This window comes from Onychomys torridus, chromosome 14, assembly GCF_903995425.1.
Source record: "Onychomys torridus chromosome 14, mOncTor1.1, whole genome shotgun sequence".
NCBI classification, from domain to species: domain Eukaryota; kingdom Metazoa; phylum Chordata; class Mammalia; order Rodentia; family Cricetidae; genus Onychomys; species Onychomys torridus.
Genome location: NC_050456.1, coordinates 40978910 through 40992763, shown reverse-complemented (window position 1 = coordinate 40992763; position 13854 = coordinate 40978910).

The window sequence follows — 13854 nt, the reverse complement described above, 5'->3', positions numbered from 1 at the left end:
ATACCATGAAGTTGACAATCAAGACTAACTATAAAGGCTTCATACCCATTAAGATGGTTGCAACTTTAAAATGAAATATAACAGGTTATCAAGAATGTGAAGAAGCTGGAACCTTTGTATACCTCCAATGGGTTTGTTTACTTTTGGCGATGAGTAGGGTATGTTTTTAAAATGCAATGAGGGAAGCTAACAAAAAGAACATTTTTCTGATTATTGTGTTGATATTAAGAAGAAAAGAAATGAAAATCAAAACCTTTCATAGCCACAGATGCTGTGGCAGTCCAACCTGACTGAGGTCCATTAACCAACTGAGTCACACCCTGACTGAGTTGGGGTTTGGTCTAGATTGTCCTTGGTCCTTGGTCTCTATGTCATTCGTTCCTTTGGATGAAGACCCATCTTGTCTACAGTGCTTCCAGCATCCTCCAAGCACTGGACCTTAGATGTGTCCAGGTGCTGGTCTGTTTTAAGTAGCTGTCTCCCATTTATCTATTTTGTTTTTCATTCTTGTTCCTTCATCAGGTTCTTTGTGACTTTCAAAACTTCTGCATCAAACAAAGACTCCCAAATTTAATAATCTCTTGACTCTTGGCCAGGAGTGCCTCCTTTGCTTTTCATTCTCTTTGTTTCTTTAAAAGATTTTGTTTTATATTTATGTGTGTGAGAGTGAGTGGGTATGTGTGTGGGTGTCCTCAGAGACCAGAAGAGGGTGCCAGTGTCCCTTGAGCTGTAGTTACACACAGGTGATTGTAAGCGCCCCCTACAGGAGAAACTGAAGTCAGGTTCTCTGTTAGAACAGCAAGTGTTCTTAATCACTTGAGCCATCCTGACAGCCCAGCAATGATTGTTTTCCCCCTTTTATTGAAAGTGGATTTTTTCTCACATAACATATCCTGATTACAGTTTTCCTTCCCTCTGCTCCTCCCAGTTTCTTCCCCACCTCCCCTCCTCTGGTGATTTGAATGAACATGGCTCCCATAGACTCCTAGGGAGTGGCACTATTAGGAGGTGTGGCCTTGTTGGAGGAAGTGTGTCACTGGAGATGGGCTTTGAGGTTACAAATATTCAAGCCAGGCCCAGTGTCTCTCTCCCTTTCTGCTGTCTGCTGACCTGGATGCAGAACTCCGAGCTACCTCTCCAGCACCATGTCTGCCTGCACATCATGATGATAATGGACTAAGCCTCTGAACCTGTAAGCTAGCCCCAATGAAATGTTTTTCTTTCTAAGAGTTGCTGTGGTCATGGGGTGAACAACAATAGAAACCCTAATTAAGACACCTCCCATCTGAATCCACTCCTTTTCTGTCTCTCATTAGAAAACAAAAAGGCTTTTAAGGGATAATAATAATATAATAGATATAACTTATATAATAGAAACCAAAAACTAATATATTTAGATAAAACAAACAAACAAAAAGGAAGGATAAGAGCCAAAGAGAAGGCACAAAAAACAGAGACCCATTCGTTCACACACTCAGGAATCTCATAAAAATACTAAACTGGAAGCCATAATATACAATCAAAGGACCTGATACTCACCCGTGGAGGCCCTGTGAATGCTGCCGCTGTCTCTGTGAGTCTTTACGAGCTTCGATCATGTTGATTTAGAGCACCTTGTTTTCTTGGTGTCCTTCATCTCCTCTGGCTTTTACACTTTTCCCCCCCTCCTCTTCTGCAGGGTTCCCTGAGCCTTGAAGGGAGGGATTTGATGGAGACACCCCATTTCGGGCTGAGTGTTCCAAGATCTTTCACTCTCTGTGTAATGTCTCACTGTGGGTCTCTGTATTCATTTCCATCTGCTGCAGGAGAAAGCTTCTCTCATGATGGCTGAGCAGGGCACTGATTTATTAAGTATAACAGGATATTATAAGGAGTTGTTTTATTGCTTTTTTTTTTTTTTAAAGAACAGTAGTATATGGTTTTACCCTAGGTCCCTAGGCTATCTAGTCTCAGGCTCTTGGTTACCTACACAGTGTCAGGTATGGGTTATGTTTCATGGAGTGGGCTTTAAGTCAAATCAGATATTGGCTGGTTACTTCCACAAGCTTTGTGCCACCATTGTCCTAGCATATCTTGCAGGCAGGATACCATTGTAGATCAGAGGATTTGTCCCTCGGTTGGTGTTTACATTTCTCCTTTGGTAACATGGAGAGTACCTTCCTCCAGCACATAGGGGTGAAGGCTCTATGTAGAGAACAGGTCAACTTCATCCTGTTCAATGAATTGTGAAGCTGTTGTCTTCAGAAATGGGGCTTTGTCTTCAGTTTGTGGACAGCAATCTATAATCTTGGCAACAACTCAATTAGATGTAGCCCAATCCTGGTACTGGAAGCTTCATTTAGTGACACAAGATGGCCAATTGGAACTCTTTCTTTCCCATAATTTAGTGATTTTTTTTTTTTTTAGATTGCCTCCATATGTGTATATAGTTTAGGAAGCTTCTACTTACTGGGTTTCCCTATTACCCCTCAAATGACCCTTAATTTTAGCTGTTCCATCCCCCCATCCATCCATAAATATCTGTTTATTTCCTTTTCCTAATGAGATGTATCTGCCCCCCCCCCTACTCTATACCTAACCTCTGTGGTTCTTCTGATTATAGCTTGGTTATCATGAATTTAATAGCTACTATCCATACATAAGAGAATACATATCATATTTATATGTCTTTTTTGGGTCTGGCATATTTCACTCAGGGTGACTTTTTCTAGTTCCATCCATTTATCTACAAATCTCATGATTTCATTTTTTTAAAATGGCTGAGTAATACTCCATTGTGTAAATGTACCACGTTTCCTTTATCCATTCTTCTGTTGAAGGACATCTAGGTTGTTTCCACCTTCTAGGTATTATGAATAAAGCAGCAATGAATATGGTTGAGCAAATGTCTCTGTAATAGAATAAAGCATCTTTTGAGTATAGTTGATCAATGTGTCTGTTTTTGTGCCAATACCATGCTGTTTTTAATATCATAGCTCTGTAATATAATTTGGAGTCAGGGATGATGATACCTCCAGCATTTATTTTATTATTCAGGATTGTTTTGGATAGCCTCTGTAGTGTGTGTGTGTGTGTGTGTGTTTCAAAATGAAACCAAAAATAGTTCTTTCAAGGTCTGTGAAGAATTGTGTTGGAATTTTGAGGGGGATTGTGTTAGATCTATAGATTGCTTTTTAGTAGGATGGCCTTTTTACTATATTAATCCTACCAGTCCATAAGTATGAGAGATCTTTCCATCTTCTGATATCTTCTTCAATTTCTTTCTTCAATGACGTTGAAGTTTTTGTTGTTTTTGTTTTTTAACTGTACAAGTCTTTCACTTGCTTGGTTAGAATTACCCAAGGTATTTTTTTTAATTATTATTATTTTAAGCTTTTTTGAAAGGTGTTGGTTCTCTGATTTATTTCTTAGTTCATTTGGCATTTGTATGTAAGTGGGCTACTGATTTTTATGAGTTAATTTTTTTCTAGCCACTTTGCTGAAAGTATCAGCTGTAAGAGTTTCTTGGTGGAATTTTTAAGGCCACTTATGTATATTATTTATCATATTATCTGCAAATAAATACTTTGACTTCTCTTCCAATTTGTATCCTCTTGATATCATTCAGTTTTCTTATTGCTCTAGCTAAGACTTCAAGTACCACATTGACTAGGTATGGAGAGAGTGGGCAACTTTATGTTGTTCTTGATTTTAGTGGAATTACTTTGGGTTTCTCTCCATTTAAGTTGATGTTGGCTATGAGCTTGATTTACACTGCTTTTATTATGTTGAGGTATGTCCCTTTATCTCTAGTCTCTCCAAGACTTTTATTATAAATGATGCTGGATTTTAACAAAGGCTTTTCTGCATCTAGTGAGTTGATCATTTTTTCTTTCAGTTTGTTTATATAGTGGATTACATGTAGTGATTTACATATATTGAACCATCCTTGCATCTCTGGGATGAAGCCTACTTGATCATGGTGTATGATACTTTTGATGTGTTCTTGGATTCGGTTTGCAAGTCTTTTATTATTGAGAATTTTTGCATCTATGTTCTTAAGGGAAATTGGTCTGAAATTCTTTTTCTTTGTTGGGTCTTTATGTATTTTGAGTATCAGGGTAACTGTGGCCTCATAAAACAAGTTGATCAATGTTCCTTCTGTTTCTATTGTATAAGATAATTTGAAAAATATCAATGTTAATTTTTCTTTGAAAGTTTGATAGAATTCTGTGCATTCAAACCATCTGACCCTTCCTGTTTTTATTTGTTTGTTTGGTTGTAAGACTTTTTAATAACTGCTTCTATTTTACTAAGGGTTATAGGTCTATTTAAATTTCTTTTCTGATCTTGAGATAACTTTGTAAGTCATATGTACTGGAAAAACTATCCATTTCTTTTAGATTTTCCAATTGATGGAGTACAGGTTTTTAAAGTATGTTCTTATGATTCTCTGAATTTCCTCTGTGTCTTTTATTAACATCTTTTTGTTTCTAATTTTGTTAATTTGGATATTCTCTCTGACTTTTAGTTAATTTGGATAAGGGTTTGTCAATCTTACTGATTTTTCTTTTCAAAGAACCAACTCCTTGTTTCACTGATTCTCTGTATTGTTCTCTTTGTTTATGTTTTATTGATTTCAGACCTGAGTTTGATTATCTCTTTCCCACTGCTCATTTTGATTTCTTCTTTTTGCTCTAGAGCTTTCAGGTGTACTGTGTGAACTCTCTCCACATTTTTCCTCCTCCTCCTCCTCCTCCTCCTCTTCCTCCTCCTCCTCTTCCTCCTTCTCCTCCTCTTTCTTCTCTTCCTCCTCCTCTTCTCCTTTTTAAATGCAGGCATTTAGTGCTATGAAGTGCCTCTTAGAACCACCTTTATCATGTCCTATAAGTTTAGGTATGTTGTATTCTCCTTTTCATTCAGTGCTAAAAAGTTTTTAATTTCCTTCTTGTTTTGAGCCATATTTTCATTCAGAAGTGAGCTGTTCTTTTTATGTGAGTTTGGAAGCTTTCTGTAGTTGTTGATATCCAGTTTTAATCTGTGGTGACCAGAAAGGATACAGGGTGTTATTTAAATTTTCTTGGAATCTGTTGAGATTTACTTTGTTTCCAAGTATGTGGTCAGTTTTGGAGAGCATTGGGTGAAGTGCTGAGAAGAAGGCACATTCTTTTGTGTTTGGGAGAAATAATCTGTAAATATCTGTTAGGTCCATTGATTTATAATGTCTGTTAGCTTCAGCATTTTTCTGTTTAGTTTTTGTCTGGATGACCTGTCTATTGGTGGGAGTGGGATATTGAAGTCTCCCACTATCAGTGTGTGAAGGTCAACATGCGATTTAAGCGGTGAATGAACTTGGATGACCTTGTGTTTAGTGTATAGATGGTGGAGTTTTTGATGACTATGTAGTGCCCTTCTCTATTTCTTCTGATTAGTTTTTTATTTGAAGTCTGTTTTGTCAGATATTAAAATGGCTACACCAGATTGCTTCTTAGGTTATTTTGCTTGGAATCTCTTTTTCCATCCTTTTACCCAGAGGTGATGTCTATTACTGATGTTAAGTTGTGTTTCTTGTATGCAACAAAAAGATGGATCCTGTTTTCAAATCCATTGTGTTAGTCTGTGTCCTTTTACTGGGGAATTGAGACTGTTGATATTGAGAGATAAATCAATGAGCACTGTTTGGTTCCTGTTATTTTTGTTGTGGTTGTGTGTATGTTTCCCCTCTTATTCCTTATGCTTTCTTGTATGTGGTTAACTTTTTAGGTTAGAGTTTCCCTTCTAGAACCTTCTGTAGGGCTGGATTTGTAGATATGGTATTGTTAAAATTTGGTTTATCATGGGATATCTTTTTTTCCTTTTTTCTTTTTTTTTTTTTAAATCTGGAACTGAGGATTGAACCCAGGGCCTTGCGCTTGCTAGGCAAACACTCTACCACTGAGCTAAATCCCCAACCCCATCATGGGATATCTTAATCCACCTACTGTGATTGAAATTTTTGCTGGGTTTAGTAGTCTGGGCTGGCATCTGTGTTCTCTTAAAGTCTACAGAACATCTGTCCAAGACCTTCTGGCTTTTAAAGTCTCCATTGAGAAGTTAGGTGTTGTTGTAATAGGTCTGCCTTTATGTGTTACTTTATCTTTTTCCATTGAAGCTTTTAAAATTCTTAATTTGTTCTGTGTGCTTATTATGTGCAGAGGAAAATTTTTTTGTATGGTCCAGTCTGTTTGGATTCTGTATGCTTCTTGTACCTTGACATTTCCTTCTTTAGGTTTGGGAAATTTTTCTTCTATGATTTTGTTAAAAATATTTCTGTGCCTTTCCTTTGTTCCAGTTTCTTCTTCATCTTCCATTCTAATTATTCTTAGAGTTGGTCTTTCAATAGTGTCCCAGATTTCCTGGATGTTTTGTGCCAGCATTTTTTTTTTTAATTTAGCATTTTATTTGACCAAGATATCTGTGTCTTCTATCTTGTCTTTAATGTCCGAGATTCTCTCTTCTGTCTCTTGTATTTCATTGGTGAGGCTTACCTCTGAGGTTCCTGTTCACACTCCTAAAATTTTCATTTCCAGATTTCCCTCACTTAGAATTGTCATAACTCTATTTCCACTTTCAGGGCTTGAACTGTTTTCTTTATTTCCTTCTGTCCTGTTTGTGTTTTCATAGACCTCTAAGGAATTTATTCATTTCCTCTTTAATGACCTCTATCATACTCACAAAGGCTCCTTAAGGTCTTTTTCTTGTGGTTCAGCTATGTTCCAATACCCAGGGCCTACTGTTGCAGGGTTGCTGGACTCTAGTGGAGACATATTGTCCTGTCTGTTACTGATTGCATTTTTACGCTGGCATCTAGGCACCTGGCTTTGGGAAGACTGTGGTTCTAGGTCTTGTCTTTGTCAGACAGCTGTTTTGTTGTTTGATTTCTGTTGCCTTTTCTGGTTCTTAGGCGTGTGTTACCTGGCAGGAAATTCTTTAGGGATTTTGATGGGTGTGACCATTGGGGGTTCTGGGTAAAATGTGTTTCTAGGTATTGGGAGCTGACTCTTGGGAATGGGACGGAATAGGAGGGGGCTCTGAGGGGGTTCCTAGGAGGGAGGACAGCAGGATGTTCCATCAGGATCTGTTTCATCCCCTGGGAATAGGGGGCAGCGAGTGAAAGGAAGCCACGACAGGTAGTCTGCTACAGAGCTGGGGATGAGAGAGGGAACAATGGGTTTAGAGGAGACTTGCCTACCTGTTTGCTGGCCAACTGGCCTCTCTGACAGGCTTGGCCTCTGGGGTCCCAGAGAAAGCCTGCCGGTGCGGGGTCTGAACTGACAGGAGGAGTGGGGAAGAAGATTGGAGGAGGAGATCTGTGTGATCTGCTGGAGGTAAAGACCGGAGGAACAGGAGGCCAAAGTAGGTGGTCCACTACGGAGATGGGATGAGACTGAAGGGTCAGGTTTGGAGGAGAGGACGGAGAAGTGAAGAGCTGCATTAGCCTACCTACTTCTCTGGTTGGAGTGGCCTCCAGCAATGAGATTTTAAAACGTAATGTTGGCTCAGAAAATAGTCTGGCAGTTTTCCCATAAGATTAAACAGAGTCACTCTCTGTCTCAACAATTCTAATCACTATTCTGCATCCAAAGGAAATTAAAACATATAGACAAACCTTTGTACACAAACCTTTTTATAGAAATGTTATTTGTAATAACTATAAAGTGAAACTAATCTAAGTTATATGACCAATGGATGAGAAAAGAGAGGTATAACCACACCTCAGTATTTTACTCATTAATAAAAAGGGAATGGGCTGTGTGGTGGCGGCGGCGGCGGCGCACGCCTTTAATCCCAACACTTGGGAAGCATAGGGGCGGATCTCTGTGAGTTTGAGGCCAGCCTGGGCTACCAAGTGAGTTCCAGGAAAGGAACAAAGCTACACAGAGAAACCCTGCCTCGAAAAACCAAAAAAAAAAAAAAGGGGGGGGGGGATGAAATATGGACATGCCACATCATAAGTGATCACTGAAAATGTTATGAAAAGCAGAAAAAAAATCAGATACAAAAGTCCATATGGTGTCTGATTCTATTTATATGAAATTCTCAGAATAAGTGAATCTATGAAACAAAGAACATAATTGACAATTTCCTGGGATGGGTCTAGGTGTTGAATGGGGTGGGGAATGACCAAATATGGGGTTTCTGTATGGCCTGATGAAATGGTTTGAATTTCTTGTTATGATGGCTGTAAAATTCTATGAAGATTCTAAGAATCACTGAATTATATACTAAAGTGTTTGTTTTAGTGAGTCAAATCTCCATAAAATTAAAACAAGAAAAATAGTTACCAAGAGGTTCATAGAAAACCTAATTCACAAGGTATCAAATAAGTTAAAACATAAAACCAGGATGAGAAACCATATTTTTTTTTTCACCAAACTAGAAATAAAAAGTATGTAAGTATTAAGTGCAATCTGTATGCATGTATACATTATAAAAAACAAGCAGTTTGACAATTTACCTTGTTAGGTGTCCTCTGACAGCTTCTTAAGCACAGGATGTCTTTAAAAAATTTTTATTCTCTTTAGAGCATGGAAAATTCAAGTTATAGATCTCTTATTTCACGTTCTTGCTCAAAAGACTGTTTTACAACAAAGATAAATGAATATAGACCAAAAATACATACACAAACATTCTTAGAAGCATTATTTGTAATAACTCAAAACTGGAAATAGCCTAGCCCTATCATCTGATGAGTGGGTGGGTAAGTTAAAGACTCTCCATATGATGGGCTAGTAGTAATTGATAAAAAAGAAATGGAATTTGGACTCACTACTTCAAAAATGGCCCCTGGAAATGTTATAAGTAAAAGAACTTTGCTTAAGTGTACAAAAGAAGAGAAAATCTAGAGGTGAAGGAAAGCGGTAAGTGTGCCTCCTCCCGTTACTTCTGAGGACACTGGAAGCATCCACATTTCACCCCTTTGGGTGTCACCTGAAATCCTAGTGGCCACTTCCTGTTGACAGAAAAGCCTGTTTTTGTTCCAAAAGTGCTGTGTGGTGTTGAGGAGAGCTGGGGTGTCACTTAGGCACTGTTTTAGTGTCAACCTAAATATTGTTTCCCCGCAGTAATAAAAGGAGAATATTTTCCACATCAAATTCAGTAGCTTCCACGCATTATCCAAAAATAAAAAGTACACTGCAAAATAATCTGGAAGTTACCTAGGCAAATTAAATCCCGAACCAACACACTACAATGATTTTGGAGATAGGAGGCACTAGTCTGTCTTCTTGTGAGACCTGCACCTTACTGAGCCAGTGATAATGGCTCTACTATTGCATCTTTCTCCTAGAGGGCTTTGAAGAGGGTCTGTGGCCTGTGTGATGCTAAGCATAAATAAGGGCAGAAAGGAATACGCGGCATATGTCGCCTTCCTGTTCCATTGCCTAGCTGCGGCCATGGTTCATTCATCTAGAACCTCTCTGTATAGAATATGATTATGGCCCATAATACTTTCTCTGTACAGCACTCCAAGCATTCATCATGTATCAGCCAGTGGTTCCTGTTGTCTACTTCTGAAACAAGCTACTCCATGTTGAAGTGTGTGTGTGTGTGTGTGTGTGTGTGTGTGTGTGTGTGTGTGTGTTTGGTCTAACTCCTTTTAAAATTTCTATTTTTATTTTTTTTTAAATTCATTTTTTTGTTTTTTTTCAAGACAGGGTTTCTCTTTGTAGTTTTGGTGCTTGTTCTGGATCTCACTCTGTAACCCAAGCTGGCATTGAACTCACAGAGATCCTCTTGGCTCTGCCTCCTGAGTGCTGGGATTAAAGGCAAGCACTGCCCCAGCCAGTGGGGTTTCATTGGGGGCTACCCACCTGTGGGAGCGAATGAGAGACAGGAGACACGAGAGACTGACAGCAAGACAAGATTCTGATCAAGCTGCAATCTTTATTTTCCTCCGCATGGCTTATATAGCATAGGAGGGGAGGGGGCAGGAAGGAGGGAAGGAGAAGGGACGTGGAAGGGGTGCAGAACGTGGTAGACATGCAGATCGTGCAACTGCAAGATGCTGGCTAAGGTCACTGGTCAGGGGCCATTTGTTCTGTTGCTAGGCTACCTGACCATGGAATGCTCTTTACATTCGGTTGCCATGGTACCTGACTGTGGAATGTTCTTATCTTTGGGAGCCTCTGGTTAGTAAACAGGTGTTACTGCTCTGGGGAAGGGCAGTGGGCTTATGACTTGTTCTCTGGCTTAGCTAGTACTTTCCATGGTTCATGTTTGGTTCCTGAAATCTTGGTCCCTAACAAAGCACCACTGCCTAGACTTTTTATTTATTTTTTAAAGAAATTAGTCATCAGGGAAATGCAAATCAAAATGACCCTGAGATACCATCTTACACCTGTCAGAATGGCTAAGATCAAAAACACTGAAGACAGCTTATGTTGGAGAGGATGTAGAGCAAGAGGAACGAACACTCCTACACTGTTGGTGGGAATGTAAACTGGTACGGCCACTTTGGAAATCAGTATGGCACTTTCTCAGAAAATTGGAAATCAATCTCCCTCAAGACCCAGTTATATCACTTTTGGGCATATATCCAAGGAATGCTCAGTCATACCACAAGGACATATGCTCAGCTATGTTCATAGCAGCATTATTTGTAATAGCCAGAACCTGGAAACAACCTAGATGCCCTTCAACTGAAGAATGGATAAAGAAAATATGGAATATATACACAATGGAGTACTACTCAGCAGAGAAAAACAGTGACATCATGAGGTTTGCAGGCAAATGGATGGAACTAGAAAATATCATCCTGAGTGAGGTAACCCAGACTCAGAAAGACAAATGTGGTATGTACTCACTCATAAGTGGATACTAGATGTAAAGCAAAGGACAGCTCCAGGGAGGTTAGCTAGTAAAGAGGACCCTAGGAAAGACACAGGGATTATCCCATGACAGAGAAATGGATGAGATCTACATGAGCAAACTGGACATGAAGGGGGTGGGTAATGAAGGGCAAGGGTCAGGGGAAAGAGAGCTTAGGGGAGTGGGAGATTCCAGCTGGATCAAGAACAGAGAGGGAGAACAAGGAAAGAGATACCATGATAAATGAAGACCCCATGGGAATAGGAAGAAGCAGAATGCTAGAGAGGTCCCCAGGAATCCACAAAGATGACTCCACTGCAGACTACTGGCAATGGTTGAGAGGGTGCCTGAGCTGACCTACTCTGGTGATCATATGGCTGAACACCCTAACTCTCATGGTAGAACTCTCATCCAGTGGCTGATGGAAGCAGATGCAGAGATCCATGGCCAAGCCCCAGGTGGAGCTTCAGGAACTCAATCAATGAGAGAGAATAGGGATCATATGAGCAAGAGATATTGAGACCATGATTGGAAAAATGCAGGAAATACATGAACTGTGATCCAAATAGCTGAGGAACCCCCATGTAACTGGACTAGGCCCTCTGGATAAGAGAGACAGTTGTTTAGCTTGAACAGTTTAGGGGGCCCCCAGGCAATGAGACCAGGACCAGTCTTCAGTGCATGAGCTGGCTTTTTGGAACCTAGTGCCTATGCTGAGACACTTTGCTCAGCTTTGGTGCAGGGAGGAGAGGACTGGACCTGCCTCAAATGAGTGTACCAGACTCTGCTGACTCCCCAGGGGAGACCTTACCTTGGAGGAAGTGGGAATGGGGGGTGGGTTGAGGGGGAAGGTTGGGGGGTGGGAAGAGGGAGGACAGGGGAATCCATGGTTGATATGTAAAATGAATAGAAAATCTCTTGATAAAAAGTAAAAGAAAAAAATTAATTTCCCTCAATGTAATATTTTTATTAATTATTTGGGAATTTCATACAATGCACCCCAATCACACTTGCTTCCCTTTCTTCCAAGGCCACCCTTCTCCTCTCCGCCCTTGCCCCCGCCACTCAAAAAGAAAAGAAAGAAAAATACACCAAGTCCAATTGGTGTTGCCCATATTCTAACTGGCGTGTGTTGCTCTAACTCCTTGAAGAATCTTTGAGACTTATTTTCGAATTAAGCTTACTGTTTAGAATATAGGAATTATTGCTGGGATGTAGCTTTATGATGGAATGCTGGTCTAGCATGTGAAAAGCTGTAGGTTCAATCCCATGATAAAAACAGAAAACAAAACAGAAAAAAAAAAAAAAACCAACCCAGAATACAGGAATTACAAATAGCAACAGTATAGTCCTTCACTGTCTTGACTCCCATAGTCACTGAACACGCTTCACCTGATTTGCTGAAAATACCTGAAATTATGGCCAGCTTTAGTCTTGGAAGACATTTCTCAGGAATTATTTAGTATGTGCTATTAAACACCATGAAAATACACAACTATTAAGTTGACCCTACACAGAGGTGTTGCAGGATATTTGATCACACTGTGAACCCTGAAATTCCATTATTTACTAGAAAATCCTGTTTCTAGCTGTGGTATGCCTCAGCCTTAGCACACACCTTTAATCCAATTTTAAACAGGATTAAATAAAGTCAACCATAGATTAAGAGCCAGAGCAAGCAACCAGTTGACAGGAAAAAAAAAACAAACATAAAGAAGAAGTCAGGAGGATGGACAGAGAGGTACACAAGAAATAGAAGAGAGGGACATTCATTTGAAGAGTTTTGTTCAAGACAGTGTAGGAAAAAGCTCTCTTGGATGTCAGTGGAGGAGGAAGGTGAGTCGGTGCTTTCTCTGTCCCTCTGAGCTAGCAGGCTTTCTCCCAGCATCTGACTCCCAAGTCTTTATTGGTATAATTGAATGACTGAGATTTAATCAAAAAACAACACGGAGGTACTTCTAAAATCTTCAGTTTGTGGCCAAGGAAACTGGGATGGAGGGATAATAGGTGTAGAAAAGCTTGTAACATTTCTTCATGTGCCCCATATCTTCCACAGTATAAGGTTTGGTTGAAGTTCAGAAGTAAAGCTAAATGTTCCTCACCTGATTCCTTGTGTGTGTATGTGTGTGTGTGTGTGTGTGTGTGTGTGTGTGTGTAGTGTGTGTGTGCGTGTAGTGTGTGTGTGTGTAGTGTGTGTATGTACACAAAACAAACCATACAAAACAACAACAACAACAAGAACCAAAGACTCAACTCTTCTAAATTGTCTTAAAATGGTGAGAATGTCTTCAAAGTTCCAGCCCCATTTTCTTCGTCTCAAACGCATTTTAGAGCAATTCATAACTTGTAGTGACTATGTGAGTTCTGGGACCCCATCACTCACTATGCGTTATGTCCATAAGTCTTCAAATCAGTGAAAGTCCATCAGCTTAGAGGGATGTACGTATAACATGTTAGCAAAATGAATCTTCTTAAATCACAACATAAACTTAAATATTTCTTTCCCCATAGACAACTTGCATCAATTCACATGTTGAGTCTAGTAAGCAAAGATAATTGGGAAGGTTGCTCAGTTGAAGCATGATGCATACCCTTTTAAATAATCTGTTTCTCTCTGTGTCTCCCCACCCCACCTTGCTGGGGATTGATCCCATAGCCTCACACATCCTAGACAAGAACTATGCCTCTGAGCTACACCATCAGCACACTATGAAGTTTTTTTTTTTTCAGAATAATCTACTGAAACGAAATTATCTGTTTCCTATAATGAGTAAAACATAAATAGATTTAACTGTCTATTTTCTCCATATATCTTCAAATGAGAGTATTAATTGGTGGCTGATGCAATGTGGAAAATAATTAGAATCATATCCCCTTATCAGTTTACTCATAAGGATACAAAGAGGTTTGCACAGTTCGTCAAGTTTTTGAGTGATGCCTTTCTTCAGTGTTTCTCAGAGAAACAAAATATCTTTCTCACCTTATTGTCACAATTCAATACTCCTTAATAGCCATGTAAATGTTTAA